This window comes from Grampus griseus (assembly GCF_964374135.1).
Source record: "Grampus griseus genome assembly, chromosome: 1".
Lineage (NCBI taxonomy): Eukaryota > Metazoa > Chordata > Mammalia > Artiodactyla > Delphinidae > Grampus > Grampus griseus.
In genome coordinates, this window is record NC_139017.1 from 112,110,603 (window position 1) to 112,128,717 (window position 18,115).

Here is an 18,115-nt window from a genome sequence, read left to right on the forward strand (position 1 = left end):
GGATCAATTCTTCATTTAATACACTAAGCCTTTATCAAATTCTACGAAAATACGTGCAATCACTGGGATACAAATGCATAAGCTTACATCACCAAAATTAACATTTCCCAAACTGTCTTGGACATTAACCACAGAAAAGCCAAGAATTTTAAGATTTAATACATACCATAAGCATCCTGAGATTAATAAGAGTAAAGAACATGCTATATAAAAAAATGTGTTCTGTAATTTCTTATCAATAACCACAGTAATAAACAGTAAAAAAATGGTAGGCTTTTAAAGCAGAGGAATAAAATTTCTTCAGGGAAGATACCAGTGGAATAAAGAAATAACAATTCCAAACAGAAATACTTTTCTTCAAAGTAAAGACACAGGGAAAATAGCTTTCAACATGATTTTTTTCATGTAGTAAATTGCAGTTGACAACTGCTTAAGTAAATATAATCTACATAAAACAGAAATATTTTATCAACTAGAGACCTTATTGAAAATCTTGTAAACATTCACCCATTATATGAAGTGGTGTCATACTATTTTATTTTAAGAATAAATGATTAAAATTAGAGCTCACGTTATAAAGAAAACAGGGAGAATTCTCTTTTCCTCTCTCTACAGATAAACACTATTTACTATCCTCTACAAGAGAAAGCATTAGTCAAATGCAAGGTCACCTAGACCGCCCCCGACAGCCAAGAACCATTTTTGACAGTAATTGGGGTTGGATTATTATGTCATCTAAATCCAGTGCAATAATCTGTTTGAGGTATGGACTGATGTAAAAACACCTACAAAATGAGGCAAAGTGTGCACAGCACAGGAATTTCATGGTCCAAAGGCAGGAAATACCTTTGAGAACAAAACAGAGATCAAGTAAGTCATATCATTTTCAGAATCAGTTTAAAAACAGGTACCTTAATCATACATTACATTTTAAACTTGCACCTGTGCTAATTTTTAGCCAATAGCTGTTAATAAATACTGATGTATACAGAGAAACAGAATAGTCAAAAGTGTATGCTTATGTAAGTAAGTACATGTGTGTATATATTCGACCAAGAAAGGAGTTAAAAGAGTATTATCTAATAACTGAAAGAACAAAATTAAATCCTTTCTCTTTTATTAGGAATCTCACAGTGCATTCTTCTTTGCTACTACAATGGCTAAAGTTTTTGTTATTCATCTAGAGAAAGACACAGGGTTGTATCTGGTTTTGCTCTGGCAAAGTAGTATGTGTTTGAATTGATCTAAGTCTAAAGTTAACTGCCTTTTCAACTTCTCCTATCTCTCATGTCCAAGAACTAATAGTTTTATCCCTGTTTCTTTTTTCAGCTACCAGATTAAACAATTTTTTTGAAGTTACTTCACGCATCTTAAAACAGAATTAAGATCTGGTCATTATTTCAGGAAGTTAACTTCTGCTTAACCTGCCTGCTTTTTAATCTTATATTTCTATTTTTATTGAAGTATTGAATCTATCCTTTAAAAAACGTCTCCCAAAGAATCTTCAGCTTTAAGTAGGCTTCTTTTAAGCAACTCATTTCATTACTGAAGTTCAGAGATTAAGGTGTAATCCCTGTGTGTGAATTTTAATGTTTATAATGTACTCCTCACAGATTGGAAAAAATCAATGGCAAGACCAACAGGGGCCCGTTTTGCTCAGCATACGTTTTCCTGTCAGGTCGTGATTAATGCTGTGCTCTGTAGAGGGAGACATTACATCCGGGCTAAAACAGACCTAAATTTTACCCTCAGGCAAAAATCTGATTTAAACATCTCTATTTAAAGTGACATTTGTCCTCCCTTTTCAACTGGTTTCCCCAGAAATTCCAGGAAGTTGACTTCATGACCTAAAAACAGCCGGGTAGCTGTGAGAGGCAGTTGTGCCTGTTCTTGCACTTGGATAAATCTGGGTGCCGGAATGAATCCAGGTGGTAATGAAACAGGTGCCCAGCTATCTGCTCCGATGAATTCCATGCCACTTTACTACTATAAGAATTTAAGATTTAGAGTCCCGTATAATTCTACAGTCAGTAAAAATTTTGAATATGTGTTTCTTTGGCTGATTATAACCTAGCTATCCCTATTGATGGATTAGTTCCTTTTGATTCATAAAATTACATCTGATTTTTCACTACACTGATCTGAAATGTCAACTGATTACGAATTCTAGAAATCCAGAAAAGCAACTATGTCATGCAATAGCTCCCATAAAAACAAAAATGGAAAGAAAAAGAAAAAATGTTCACATAACCAAAGTCCCCAAGTAAACAAGATGTATGCATATAAAAACAGGTGCCAATATCCTTACACTGTGAAACATGGTAACTTTCGATATTATTAAGCAATTTAGACACTACACTAGCAAGTTCCTACCAACCAAGGTAATCTAATTTCTGTTGCTTTTCAAAGTAAATTGATTATTTTTCTTTTAGCCATTCTGGTAATTGAACAAATTTATACAACTGATGGGATTTTATTTACCACTGCACAATGCATAAAATCCTTTGCAAAGACAAACTGTATTACTTTATAAAACTGCATTTTTGTTGTAATTAAACAAATTGTATTTAAACTTGCTCTATGCTTCCAAAGCAATCAATAGCATTTTGCTATAAGCTGCACTTTACTTGCAGGTGTTAAGCACTTGGTTCTTTCATTCGCTCTACCCTTTTTTTTCTTTTTTAAGGTAATTTTTATTTACAAAATAAGGGAATTTTTTGGTAAGAAACAGCTTTTTAAAAACTGTTGGTAAGAATATATTGGAAAGTGTCTATAAATTATAGCCTACATTAAGTCCATCAGATAAATGATCTAAAAAAGATTTTTTAGGTATTTTTGGTTGTTTAGGACCTTTCCTTATACGACACAATGATCCACTCAAAATACCTAAGTATACATCAGAATAGCATTTAAGGTATTTTTATAGTTTATAACATATATTTAACAAAACCTATATATTAAATTCAAAATACCACATCGCAGTCGTGAATAAAATTTAGGAATTAGATCCTAGTTATAGTTACTCCTTTAAAAGTTATCACACCAGGTCAAGAAAAATGACATTATTTTAGGATTCTACTTCCGTAATTCCAATAATTAACTATCTCTAAATTAACCCATTTCCTTAACCTTTTTCTTAAAGCATTAAAAAATAATAATCACTACTTGACCAATCTTGAGTAGCAGAAAGATTTTAGATAACAGTTTCAATTTTTCTGATAACATCAAGTCTAATTACAGTAATCTGGGTGATTAAATACTTTTCAACCTTTCAACCTTCAATCAAGAATTATTTGAAGAGATGAATATTTGGGTGGGACTACAGACTAATTAGTGTTATGTAAGAGAGAAGTTAACCAAGCTATGACCATAATCTATTTTTAAAATAGAAATGTTTTAATCTTTCTTGAAAATAGTTACAAAACAGATATCTATTTAGGTAATGTGAACTAATATTTAAACGAATTACCTTAGTAATTGATACGACCAAAACACAAACAAGATTTTAAGTCCTTTCCAAGTCTAGCAGCTAAAGTTACTATTTTTAAATAGCAATCCTGTATGACACTAAATTCTTCAAATTTCCAAAACTGCATTTCATTCCTAATCTATGTACAGTTAATCTGTGCAAGTGGTACGGATTCTTATTAAAATGAAAACAGATTTCTATCAGGTAGGGTTTGGCTCATACCTTAGAATAAAATACACTGTAACGCTCTCTTCATCTCATACTACACTTGACAGTAAGCTCAGTGTTACTGAATATTTATTTACAAAAGTTAGGCCAAATAAATATTTTCATAGAAAATAGAGCAATAACATTTTATCACTATGGTGTGCAGACTTCTAGTTACCTTCTGACCTTCCTAACATTTCAATCTTAGCTCATATATTCCTATATTACTTAAGACACTAAAATACTATTTTAAAAATTTTAATGAAACACAGAAAGCTCCAATAATCATCAAAGTTCTAACCCCAAGTAAACCTTAGTTTTAAAGCTCTCCTCTTGATAATTTTAAGAAAGGAAACGCCCAGAAGCTTGGTGTTAATGTTTCTGCTCATTGTGAAAATTGCAGCAATAAAAACTCCAACTGCTTGTCTTAAATTAAGACTTGTAGTACTCCATGTGAGATCTGTATACTTATACTAGTTTTTATAACATTTGGAAGTTTTGTTTTCTGCTTTGACGTTAGTCCATTAATAAAGCAGAGAGTCAAAAGCCTGGAAAAAATTACATTTAGTGGAAATCTTCAAGTCAAAACCTCAAGTAATTGGTTTGTTTTACCCCACATGATTCAATATTCTGATTTCCCCAACTACCTGCTCCCAGAGCTATCTGCATTTCTAAATTTGTTTTCTGTTGTCAACACATAGTAACCCAGTGACTGAAAATGGCAGCTGAAGTGCTTCTAAAACACATTAATTTTTTTCTCTAAGTAGTCCAATTTTGTCATCTAAATGTTGAAAAATCTTTTCACTGCATTTTACATCTTTAGAGATCTGCGGAATTCATGATCACCATCATATAAAATGAAGAGCAATGTTTTCAAGACAATTTTTAGATCATCACTAATAGCTCTAAAGGATAATGTGTTTTCTTTATAGCACTCTGCATTCAAAGCAGACTAGTTAACAGCAACTTAAGTGCAATAATAGCAATTACATCAATGTGAGCCTTTTTACCTCGAAAGCAGTTCTTAGACAACTGAAGAGATCAGATAAATAAACTATCATAAAATGATTTCAGGGTAATAAGATACAATTTGAATGCCACTAAAAAATCCTCATCTTAATCTGAAAAAAAGTATTATCCTATTACACTGAAGACTAAAAATGTTAGGTGATTAATGATTATTTTTCCCTCCAAAACTTTTTATTAATTTTCACTTTTAAAAGAAAAAAAGGAGTTCTGAACATGTGTAAAAAAGAACCCTCTAATGAAGGGATATCAATTCACGTTCAAAATCAACCAACCATCAAAGGTAAAACTATAAAAAATATGCGCTTACAAATCTCCAAACCGTCCCTGAGATTCACTTTCATCTTAAAACTAGGTTTTAGGAAATCTAAAGCTAAATAAATAAAACCAATATTTCCCCAGAAGCTGAAGATAAAAGTTCTCCCTTGACCCATCTGCTTGCCATAAAATGACCCAAATGACCCAAGTACTTGTTATTTGTTTCTTCATTCATGCATATTGAGTTGTTAAAAGAAATTCAGAGAACGTATCTTTCTGCAAATGTAAAACAGCATTAGTATACTCTAGCTATATATATTAAGAAAAACCTCTTTTAAGCTGATCTCTAGAGTTTACTGTTAGGTAAAATACAAAAATTTTGAGACAAAACAATCAATATTCAAACAATTATCTCCATATGAAATTCATGAAAAATTTGAGTATCACTTAGAAATCTTTTTCAAACTTACACTGGCAACAGAAGTTGCGTTAACAAGTCCATGTTGAGTTTTTAATACTCAAAACTCTCCACTGACTTTTTTTTACCTATTAATTTAACAAGTATATTAAAAATAAAGTTTCCTAGGTATAAAAGTGTCCTCTTATTACAAGATTTCTATTGTTTTACACATTAATTAAAAGACTTTCTCAGCCATTTTACTAATATAACAAAGTGTAGGCCCTAGAAAAGTATTAAGTTAGAAGGAAAAGCTCTCTCACTCTCTCTTCCACTGAAGGGACCACAAGACAGGCAACAGTGACTATCATAAAATAAAAGGTCACTCTTTTTCTAGGAACAAACCATTTATCAATAGAAGATAATTGTCTTTCCATTTGGAAGGGCTCCACAGCAAGAGACAATGTTTTTCCCTCACATAATTACAAAACAGTAAAAGTTCAGAAACACAGCCTGAATCCACCTCCCTATTTTTACCCTTTACAATTCTCATTGCCCTTTGGGCCTCCACTTGGAAGCAAATGGAAGACAGGCTGAAGTTTTCTCAATTGAGCTGAAGCTAAGAAACCTTTGATATGCTAATGGTCCCCTTCAAACGGTAAGAATTCACACTTGCATTAATTCAAACAATTTGTGCAGAATGATGTGAAATGGCACCTCTTTTAGAGGCAAGTAACAAAAGGAGAGAATCGGAATGTCTGAAGAAACTAAACAACAGAACATTTGTTCTGCAGTATTCTATTATGCATAAATGTATTGGAGGGTGGAGGGAGGGACAACAAAAAGTTCCATAACACACCTGAACAGAAGTAGATTTTCTTAGATACTAAATTTAAGTTACAAAGTTACCTTTTACCTAGGTCAAGAGTCCCATCACAACTGGGAATGTTGCCAAAGACACCACACAAACTATTCTATTTTTCTGCTATGGAGGCAGATTGCCTCCTTAGTGCCTGTCTTTTAAGGTTTGCCCAAGATCAAACTTGATTTAGTAAGAGACATCCCAACAGGCAATCATTTACCAAACGGATGTGACTTTTCCTCATTGTGCAACTCGAGTTGAGCAAAGAGCAAACTCGGTGGGGCCCGTTCCAGACAAACACTGCCAGGGAAATGAATGGACCAACCAACGTCCGTTAAATGTACGCCTCAGGAAGAGAGAAGTACACATAGTGTAAAGAATGCAGAAGAAAATTTAAGAATTGGGGGCGGGGGCGAGGAGGAGAGTGCCTAAGAACCTGGCCTTTGTAACGGGAACCATATGGCTGGTGGCTGCGGCTCAGACGCTCCCAGGCTGCTTGGAGAAGCTGCTAAGCAGCCTGACACCTTTCAAGAAACAGGAGGAAAACATTTCCCGGGTCTGAATCTGAGACAACAGTTTGCATCAGGAAGAACGGAATGGGGGGCCAGAGAAGGGGAAAAGGATGAGGGGGGAGGAGTCCACAGAAGGTGGGGAAAGAAGACGGACACCGCAGGACTTGCCTCTCCAACTACGCTTTCAGGGGACGGAATGAGCAGAGGATACAAAAATAAATATGAATAGAGACATACGTTCCTTAGTCGCCGCTCATTGACACTTTGGCACAAAGTAAAGCTTCCAGCGATTTCCCCTAACCCAAGCCCCGCAGTCTGGCGAAAGGAACAAACTTTCCAGATCCCAAGCGAAGGACTCTCGCAGGAGTGCCTCCCCAGCGCTGCGGCGCTTTCGTCGCTTCCCTCACCCCCGCCTCTCCACCAGAGGGTCGTGTAGCCCCAGCCAAGCAACGAGCCCACGCTCGGTTAGCGCCGGTGGCGGGGGGTGGCCTCCCCGGCCTCGCGCCACTCCCACGCCGTTTTCCCCCGTCGCACCCCACCCGGCACCCGGCTCCCACAGACCACGCTTCCAGAGACTCGCAGCCCCAGCGCCAAGCCCAGAAGCCCACACCCCATAACTTCGCCCGCAGGCCCAGCGCGGCCCGCTGCTGCCCTCTCACTGCAGGCGCGGGAGGCACTCGGCCTCCCCAGAGCCTGCCGGGTGCCCGGCCCCGCTGCGCCGCCCCTAATCGCTGCCAGCCACAGTGCTGGCCCGGCCACATCTGGCTGCGCTTTGCTGACATCCTCGCCTCTCCACGCCACCTAACCGACGAGAAGAAACCACCCGCAACAACTCATCCCATCCCCCCATCCCCCCACCCCACCCCACCCCCGTTCACTTGCCCAGAACTCTCTCCCAGCGCTCGGCCTCCCCGCTCCACTCACAGCCCGGGACGGGTCTGCAGGCAGCTGAGGCGGGGGAACGGGGGCGCGCTCACCTCCCTGCCTCCGGCCCCACCGAGGGTGCGCCCCACCTTCCCCCTCCCGAGACGGGCTGTGAAAAAGCGAACAGCACCTTCTGACCCAGGCTTTCAGTAAATCAAAACATGCCGAACCCAATCCTACCCTCCCCTCTCCTCCCGGAGCCCCCTGCAACTAGACTACAGCCAAGTGAGCGTCCCTACGCTCGCAGGGCGAAGCAGCAGCAGACTGGACGGGAAGGGGAGTTCTGCGGATCGATTTCCGAGGAGGGGGAGGAAGAGGAGGGGGCGAGCAACCCGAGCCGGCGCGGGTCTCCCCCTTGGCCCGGCCGAACATAAACAAACAGCCAAGCCCCAACTCACCCGCGGCTCCCTCCACCTCCAGCATCCACCCCAGGGCGGGAGGCGCAAAGCAAACAGGTCTCCGTAGCCCGGCACAGAGGCACATTGTTCGCTCCCACGGCTCTTACCTCGGTCTGCGAGCGCGCCCCCGGGGGCAGGCCGTCTGGCGCGGGGGCCGCGCGGAGAGAGGCGCAGAGGGCAGCGGCCACCCGGGCCGGCGAGGGTCCAGGCCGGCCGCGAGCGGGTCGCCGGCCGCCGAGTCCGAGCGGGAAGCAGCGCCGTGGCTCGGCGCGTCCTCCTGCTTGGCCGCCGCCGCCGCCGCCTCCTCCTCCAGCCAAGCAGCCAGCGCCGGGCGGCTCCTGGGGTTAGGTCAACATTTTCCTGCAGTTTCCCACACGCCGCTCCGCGAGAGGGGTCTTTTGCACACGCGCACGCGCCCCCAGACCGCACGCTCCCTCGGAAAGATAAGAAATTCGGGAAGCAGAGCGAAAGGGGTGGCAGAGGCAAAAAGCTCGACAGAGGTGCGCAGACTTGGGAGTCCCCTCCGAGCTGCAGACGCGGGAGGGGCGGGCAGACGCTGGCGGCGCGAGGCCAACTCAGTTCGTCAGGCGAAGCCCCTCAGCCCGCCGTCCGCGCCGGCCGGCTGGCATCCCTCGAGCCGACCCTGCGGCCTGGGGCGGGAGACTGCAGCGGCCCCTCCTCACATTTCGGGTCTCCGGGCCGAGGCTGAGCGGTGGCCGCTGCCCCAAGACTGGCTGAAGGCGAGGACTGGGGTTCGGGGAAGCGGGGAGGTGTAGGGACGAGACACGCGACGCGCAGCAACGGAGGGGAGGTGCCCCCCCCCCGCAACGATCCCAAGGATTCTCCGGTAAGCTCCCAATTTCGCTCCGGTACCTCTGCGTGTGTGAGTGTGTGAGCGGAGAGAGTGTGAGGGAGAGAGAGGGAGCAAGAGGGAGCGAGGGAGAGACACGGGGGATTGCGAAGTCCTGACACAGACTCTCCGCGAGGTCTGAACTGGAGTCACCTCCCAGCCTCCTTCTCTTCCTCCTCCTCCTCCTCCTCTTCCAACACCTCCTCCACCCCAGATCTCCACCTCCCCACCCCCGCGAGTTCGCCTAATCATATAAACATATTAACTTGTACAGCGGCAAAGACCAAACCTCTCCCTCCTGATTTTTCCAGCAAGGGGCTCAGGCAAACTCAAAAGAAGATTACAGGCAGCTAAGTACAAAACGTGGAGCAGATAATCTATAACTCACTGCCGCCCAATGGCCATTTTCCACCCCATTTGAGCAGCTGCGTCGGTGGTGCACCCGAGCAAGGGGGAGGGGAGTGAAAGGGGACACTTACGGGTTCGAGCTGTTCGGGTGGCGGTGGCCCAGCAGCCGCCCGAGAACAGGCCGGCCCCGGCTCCGCCGGCGGGGCGGCCGCAGGGCTGTCCGGGCGGCGGCGGCGGCGGCGGCGGCGGCGGCGAGGGACGCGCGCGCACGGCCGCTGAACGCGCCTCGGAGGCGGCCTGCGGTGGCTAGCGCCCCTCCTCTCCCTCCCCATCGGCTCGCCCCCCCGGGTCTCGGGGCTCCGCATCCAGACCCCAGCGTCAACACACCCATTCCATCCCGAGCCCCACCTCCCCAAACTCCACTCACTGCGCGCTCGGTCCTCCGCGCGCTCCGGCGGCGCGCGCTGTCCATCCTGTCCACACACACGCACTTTAAAAACATTTATTTTATTTCTGGAACGGGGTGAAAGGTATTTGGGAGAGCGCGGCGCTCCGGCCTCCGAGGCGGGGGGCAGGGGGCTGGCCCGGAACTCGGGGTCTCCTCCCCTCTCCCCTCCAGGCTCAGGAGCTCTCTCCTAGCCAGCACTTCGGAGAGGCGCTCAGGATGCGTCTTTTACCCACCCCATCTCCAGGTTTTCTCTTTTCTCCGCGCGGCGAGCCGGAGGCCCCTAAACTTTTCGTTTCCGCGGCCCTCCTTTTGTGTGACTGCTCGGAGGAGAAAGAACGTCTGTTCGCCTCGGCTGCCTCCGTCCGGCTGGGGCGCGCGGGGGACGCTCCATGGTTAATGCGTCTTTGATACCTGAGATTTCCGGCGGGCTCGTTAATGAAAGTTACATTTTTTTTAAATTGCGATGACTTTTTCTTTGTAGTTACAGAGAGCTAGCCAAACTTTGACTTTATTGACTATATTTCACAAGAGCGTTTTGTTTGTTTTTGATTAAACCCACCAGGACAAGCAAAGGAAGGAAAGGAGACTACAAGGCTCTACTCGCAAGTGCATTCATCGTGCTGTTTAGGTCTGTTTCCCTCATTTCCTTACATTGAAACTGCTTTTGCTCTTGTCCTCTGACCACACTTCCTTGCGCCTCTCTGTTGGTAGTGTTAGCAAACAGCCAGACAGCGCCTACGATGGACCTAAACTAAAGAGAATAGACCACGTCGGAGAAAATCGTGCTTGAAAAATGTTCGAAAGCCAGTTGTGTCCTTTGCATACGAGTAAAATCAAACCTGGATTTTTTTTTTAATTACAAAATTTCTGAGCTAAAATGTATGTCTAAACCACTGTTTATACTAATGAATGAAGGCATCAATTAAAGAAGCTTGTTTGCATTGGTTTTCAAGAAAAACTGATTCTCCAAGACTTAAAATCTCTAGAAAATAGGATGAAACTTGAGCTTCTTCGCTTTCAGAAACAATATGTACTTTTTGTTGCTGTGGGTATGTTGCAGTCATCATACGTCAGAAATCATTTCAAACAACAGTGTTATTAAAATGTCAACAGCAGATTGTTCAAAAGACATGAAGACTCTAAATACCTATATTTTGTCACAAAGCCAGATATTTGTAGTACTAAGGTAAATCCAGCCATTAGTCAAGTTTTCTCTCAACTTGTAAAAAATCAAGTTAAAAGTACATATGTGCAAATAACTGAAACATGCTCTTTTGGTTGATTCATTATAATTCTCAGGTTCAAAGAAGAATCCTTGATGATCAAATTTTTTTCTACTTAATGTATTGATGTTTTAACATTCTCACCAATACAAAAGATAAGAGGAGCCACATAGAGCATTGGTGCTTTAAACTACATGAACACTTCCATTTGGAATTTCTTAGATAACATAATTCAAATATTATCGGTGCAGGATATAAACTAGTCTAGAAAAAAAAACACTTATGCAGAGCTAGTGTGAAACCTTATTTCGTTTTTACATCTGTCAAAATTTATACATACGACAGATCTACCTAGGAAAACTAAATCAGGCTTCTTTAAAGTAGTTGAAAAGAAGGAAGACTTATAGAATTCTCAGACTTCAGTGGTCATTTATATCACAGTCTCCCTTGGAATTTAAAATTATTTTATTCAGTATTGTAAGCCAAGATATGTCAAACTGATAATAATTTGCATTTACCGAAAAATTTTAGCCCTTTCTTTTGTTCATCTTTGAAGATTTTTCATTCATCTAGGCATGATTCTCATGAAGTCCCAATGAGTGCATGGATCAGTTTAATGCTATTTTCTTTGGGGAGGCAGAACTTGGGCTGACGTTTTTATTTAGTAAGTTTAGTAAGTAATCAATAGAAAATTTTGCCTGAATTAAGCTGCCCATATGTTGGCTCATTTACTTGTTTATTTAACTCTCTCAGAAAGAATCTCAGGAAGAACCCACTGTCTTCATTTCTTAGGTCTGATGCACTTTGACGCTCAGGACATAATTGAGTCACTCTCCACTATGTTCCTGAAGAGACTACAAAAAAAGGAGGATGCATGGGAGGGGAAAGAAATTGTCAGAAGTGGGTTAAATCTATAGGGAGTGGGAAATGCCTCAAACAAGTTTTTAATTTTAACTCAATAGTATATGTATTTTATAGAGTTCAAAGAGTTCAACACTTTTTTCGTAAGCATATAATAAGCTTGCTGTTTTTATAATTATATCTAAATGTATCTCTTCTCTAGGATAATGTTTTAGATATTAAAGAATTTTTAATTCTTTCCTTGCACTTTACACATAATAATGCTTCAACCTTCTTTTCATCCACAAAGAATTGAAACAGAGCTTTTAATTGCATTGATACATTCAAGATTAAGCTGTTAGCCACAAACCTGCCATTACAAAAGAACACTTAAATGACACACACACACATCCAGAAAACATAATTTGTCTGACACTTCATGACAATTCAAAACATAATTTATAACAATACAGGTGTTATGGTAGAAAAAAATGAAATGAGAAACTTAATAATGTTCACAGATGTTAGCAAGCTAAGGGGAGTTGTAATATGTTATGCATTCCCTGCAATCCAATCAATTTAACTACACAATCTGTACTATTATTTAAGTAATGGCAAAATCATTGACTTATTCATAATACTTGCTAATTGTTTTTAAAAATAAATTCTACAAAGGACAAAGGAAACACCCATTTCCATTTGTTTTATGTTAAATCAACATCTAACCACGCATGGTGATTTCATTCAAAGAAAACAGAAGGAACTCATTAGCTTATGTGGTTTGAGAGATTGATGGGCTTCAAACATTTTAACCATACATGTTTTTTCCAACTGTAGAAACTCATGTTTTTAATTTAAACATCTTTATGAAACTAAAGATTATTTTATTCAATGGATTCACATATTTCTGATACAGAAATTGTGCTAATTTTTAAAGCTATTTACCATCCAGGCATCTTCATTTAGAGGGAAGTGATGAGGTACTTGTCAAAATACAAATATGAATGCTAATAGTATGGGTACCAATTTAGCGAATCTGAAAAAGTATGAAAATGGGCCTGGTTGCAAAGTATCGCGGTTAGTATAAGCCAGTAGAACACAGTAACCTCTTCAATGCCCCACCCTGGCAAACTTGGATATAGGTAAGCCAGTTCTAAAAGGGGCCACATGGAGGTGGACTTGGGTGGGGCAGAGAGAGGATCCAGGTCTTGATGCTGGATCAGAAATTGTGTGAAGTTTGAGCTACAAGCTGTAGAGAACTACCAGTGAGAATAGATTGTATTCATTACTTTTGCCTTTGATGAGAGAGCTCTGTGAAAGTTCTAAAACAAAACAAATAAAAACATGTGAAACTGCTCTAGTTTCTAATACAGAAATAGAAATAAAATTAGCTAGATTTCATCCTAAACTTTGTGTTCCCTTTTCTTCGTTACTGTTCAGTGTTGCTTAGTGCTGAAACGTTTTCCCTACTCTAGAAAATAAATCTTTTAAAGCTCTAGAGCAGATCAAAGCAATTATGTGAATACCCAGACTTAACTAGAACTCGTTGAAAGTTCCTAGCATTGTTTTTCATTTTAGTTTTGCCATGCATGTAGGCTGAAAAGAAATCAGAACTCATTTTCCATGAGAGAATAAACATATGAAAGCATTTGGGAAAGCCAATAAGCTTTTTTTTTTTTTTTTTTTTTTTGCCAATAAGCTTTTAATTCTTCTCCCAGTTCTCTCCAGGCTGAGTAAATCTTGGTCCAAGAAGGCGAAACCCTATCTAAAACGTAGAGATGCAGTCTCCAAAAATAATGATAGTTTAAACTGTATTATAAATATGATTATGGTGTGCTGTACTTAATGATATTATTTAGAAGTACCTGATCACATATATTATTAAATACCTATCAGTTTGTAATAAATACTTCTTAAAAATATGCACCGAAACAACTGGTAGCTTGACTCTTTCTGTGTGCTTAGAGTGTTTATATATGTCTAACTGTGTATAAAGGATTATACAATTTTTATACCATTATGATACTCAAAAGTAAGCGAGTTAAAAAAGTTGCCCCTCGGGTTTCCCTGGTGGCGCAGTGGTTGAGAGTCCGCCTGCCGATGCAGGGGACACGGGTTCGTGCCCCCGTCCGGGAAGATGCCGCGGAGCGGCTGGGCCCGTGAGCCATGGCCGCTGAGCCTGCGCGTCCGGAGCCTGTGCTCCGCAACGGGAGAGGCCACACAGTGAGAGGCCTGTGTACCGCAAAAAAAAAAAAAAAAGAAAAAAGAAAAAAAGTTGCCCCTCATAATACTGCTCCACTGAGTCTTACCCAACTCAAAGTCAGTCTTTATTGCTTTCACATAGATTATTCTCATAATTGTTGGTAATATCTGCACCTTGAGGATTTTCTATAATCGTGTCTTATAGATCTACTAGCAATGTTTCTGTCAAACCAGGAAGTGTAACTATAAGAACACACATTTTATAGAAAGCTGTCTATGACTTCTTATAATAATTATTTTTTCATCATAAATTCTCATAACCAAATGTTTTCTTACTAAAGTGTGTAGTTTAAAATTGAGCCTCCTCGTCCCTTTCCTATACATGCAAACCTCTGTCAACAATACAGGTGAGGGGCTTCCCTGGTGGCGCAGTGGTTGAGACTCTGCCTGCTAATGAAGGGGACACGGGTTCGAGCCCTGGTCCGGGAAGATCCCACATGCCACGGAGCAACTAGGCCCGTGAGCCACAACTACTGAGCCGGCGTGTCTGGAGCCTGTGCTCCACAACAAGAGAGGCCGCGACAGTGAGAGGCCCGCGCACCGCGATGAAGAGTGGTCCCCGCTTGCCACAACTAGAGATAGCCTGCGCACAGAAACGAAGACCCAACACAGCAAAAATAAATTAATTAATTAATAAACTCCTATCCCCAACATCTTCTTAAAAAAAAAAAAAAAACAGATGAAATTTCTTTAATTTTTTTTTAATTGTTAAACTAAAAGTAACCTAAAAGCACAAATCTTTGTGAAATAGCAATTTCACGCAAGTTTAAATTGAATTTTTAGTGCCTCTGAGAATATGACTTTGATTATTCATGTCATAGTTCACTGTAGTATGGCAAAACTTGCAAAAGGCTTTTAAGAGTCAGGAAACAAATTCACAAATGCCCTCTTTGCATTTTAGAAAGTGAGTCAAAGATATAATTATATAACACTTCTAATATTTCATATTAGAATACATTGAAGTTATCCTAATGATACAGCATAAAATGATAACTGAAATATGTGATCTTAGTATTTTTAAACACAAAATTGCTTTGGTACAGTTTTGAAAATATTTGATAATCTAAAATTGTGTAACATGAGATGTTTGACCTTGACTTTTTGATCGTATAAGCTGTTACTAACATTATTCATTTTTTTGTCCTCTAATTAATATGATGGTTATTTTTTAACTACACTTATCTTTTTTACTGTATTTTTAAAAGGCCTTTATTGGTTGTATATATTTTAATAAAAATAAATTTGAGCATGTGGAAACTAGAACAGCAATTTGCAGAGATTTTTCTTCTCAACCAAGTTCTCATCATAGTTTCTTGATAATAGAATGTTGCCATCTCTGTTTTCAAGAATAATTTAAATCTTTAAGTTTTCAACTTATTGCAACTCTTTACAATGCATTCTTAAAGTCACTATGAAATCCATCACTTAGGTCCTAGACCAAACAATGATGTAATAGGCATACGTTTTTGTGATAAGTAAAAGTGCATTAGAAAAGAATCTTTTCTTTTTCTTTTAATTAGCATCCAAATTTAGAATCATACTAAAATGTCATCGATATCTCAAAGAGGTACTGAAATGATTTGGTAATGATAAGGTTTTGTTGAGTGATATTCAATGAAGAAATTCTGGTTTAGGTTAAACAATAAAAACACATAATCTCTCCAGCTATTCTACATTAAAAAGAAGTTGCCAAACTATCACCTGGATAATACATTCTTTGAATTATTTTGGTTCAATGATGGGGATGTGCTGCACTACACCATCCACACTCTTATCCAACTATCCTGGTTACCAAAAATCACATATCTACAATATAACTAAAGAGGATTATTAGTGCATTAAAAGAGTGTTCCCCTTCATTATGGGACTGTAATTTATGACACCAATTTAATTAGTACTATGACCTTACTACCTTAATTTAATGACCCAAATTCAAACCACGTATGTGTAATTGTTCAGACAATGTAGAATACACGGCAAGAAAAACTAATTTCCTGTTTATTATCTAATGATAATTGAAACACAATAATTCATTATAATATACTCTGCTACTGCTATATATGAAGTGGCATGTCTCAAGGAAAGAGATTATGGAAATAACATGAAAAATATTTATAGTCTGTTAAAATCAGAGAAAAGTTGAATTTGTTAAAATAAAATCAGAGAAAAGAATGCTAGCTATAAAATGTAAATGTTTGAGAAATCAAAGTATGTAAACTATTTTTAAATAATATGGATCCCCAGAAGACTATCATTTATCATTTTAAAATAAACTTATGGGTAATCAAATAAGGAATCTGAAAAATATTTTTTTAATGAATTTTGACATTTCATATAATTATTCAGTGTTTACTTGCCAGTGCCCTGTTACAAAATGATTTTAAATATGATTTATATAAATCAAAAAGAATTATGCAGATGTAGATTTGAGAAGATAATGCTGGCCTGTTGTTTATATTGAATATTTCTATACAGGAAGAAATCATGTGATGTCAAAAATAGATACTAAATTCAATCTTTAGAAAATTCTTTAACTACTTAGGTAGATTTATAGCTTATCAAAATTCAGAGGTAAAATATTACACCTTATCACTGAGGGAAGTCTATCTTTGCCTGAATTTTCCAGTTAATGAAAGAAGTGTTTAAATACTCTAGTTAGATTATTAACTTCTACAAAACTGAAACAGATGTGTGTCTTAGTATGCCATTAAGTTTATGATTTACATAGAAACCTTACATAGAGCTGAGCAGAGGCCAATGATTCTAATTTGCTCTAGATTTACAATAACCTGATCTGGTTTTTGTAAGTATTGAAACACTTTTTAAACAAAATTAGAAAGCAGTTGTGCTTTGTGTGATTAAAGATGCAATTCCCTCTGGAGTAATGAGAAAACTTAGAACATGTTTCTTTCTTTATGGATGTTTCTATTATAAACACGAGTGCTATACATTATATATTTTTGTTACTATGATTTCCTTGTTTTTAATTATAAAATAAACCAATTGAATTTCACTGGAGTCTCAATTGAAACTATGCCAAAATTTAGCTGAAGAATGTGTACTGAGCTTCATAAAAATCCTTAAAATTTTTCCCAGGGTATTAAGGTCTTGTTATACAAATACTAATTCACCATAATTTTCTAGAGCAAAATATCTTTCTGATTAAGACCTCCACAGCAAAAAAGACTTGAGTGCTAAATACATTTCAAGCCCTGGAAAAAGGCATATATAAAATTGTTCAAGACTAATGATCACTGGATTCATATAAGTTACAAATAGAAAAAAAGTTCGTTTATTTTATCTTATTACACAAATAATAATATTTATGGCAGTATTATTTAAACCTCCTCTACTTTGCTTGGTGAATTGTAATCCATCAGCTCCTAATAAACCAAATCTATAAAAATACATTATTTTAAACACTGTGAATACTGTTTTCTTAAAAAATCAGTCAGAAATGTTGATATAAATATCGTTGTAAGCATTTGTGTGTATATTTATGTTTATAGAAAATAAGTACATGCAAAAGTATTAATTCATTAAAAGTTTATCTCTCATAAAACCTTTATTAGCCCTTGAAGTCTTTGCCACTTCATTTTAAATGATTTATCTTTTGAATAACAAGGTTCCATTAATCTGTTTGACAAAAGAATTTTTAAATCATTTAAATAATTTATTTGAATGAATTATTTAATTTCTGTAAAATTTGTGCACATGTATATGTATATACCTGTGTCTATATATTTGTCTTCTGGCACAATATCACAGAAGAAATACAAAACAGAATTCAGAATACATTGTCCTTGACACCAGCAGTGTGACTTGGTGTTGCTGCCCATGTGTGCTTTGATCACCCACTGTTTGCACAGGACCCCTGTTAAAAGGCCATTTGTGCTACATTTGACACAGCAGGGTGATTTAATGTCAGAGAAACATGCATGTGATTTTCTATATTCATTTTTAATCCTGCACTTTTACTGAGATTGTAGGCTGACATATTTTTCAAAATGCAAGACTAATAAAGGCAATTATTCAACACTAGGAAAACCTGCTTTCCGCAATTCAGTGCTCGAGGTGCTACTGAAAAGTAG

At 39.2% G+C, this 18,115-nt stretch overlaps 1 protein-coding gene across 3 annotated transcripts in view; it reads right to left on the minus strand.

The window, feature by feature from the left end:
* ADGRL2 (adhesion G protein-coupled receptor L2) overlaps positions 1-10,102 on the minus strand; it is a 180,411-nt gene extending 170,309 nt beyond the window's left edge. For all 3 annotated transcript variants that reach the window (XM_082670292.1, XM_082670294.1, XM_082670293.1), the window contains exon 1: positions 9,933-10,102. The gene's annotated coding sequence lies outside the window, so the exon portion shown is untranslated. The remainder of the gene's footprint in view (positions 1-9,932) is intronic.
* Between the last annotated feature and the right edge of the window lie 8,013 nt (positions 10,103-18,115).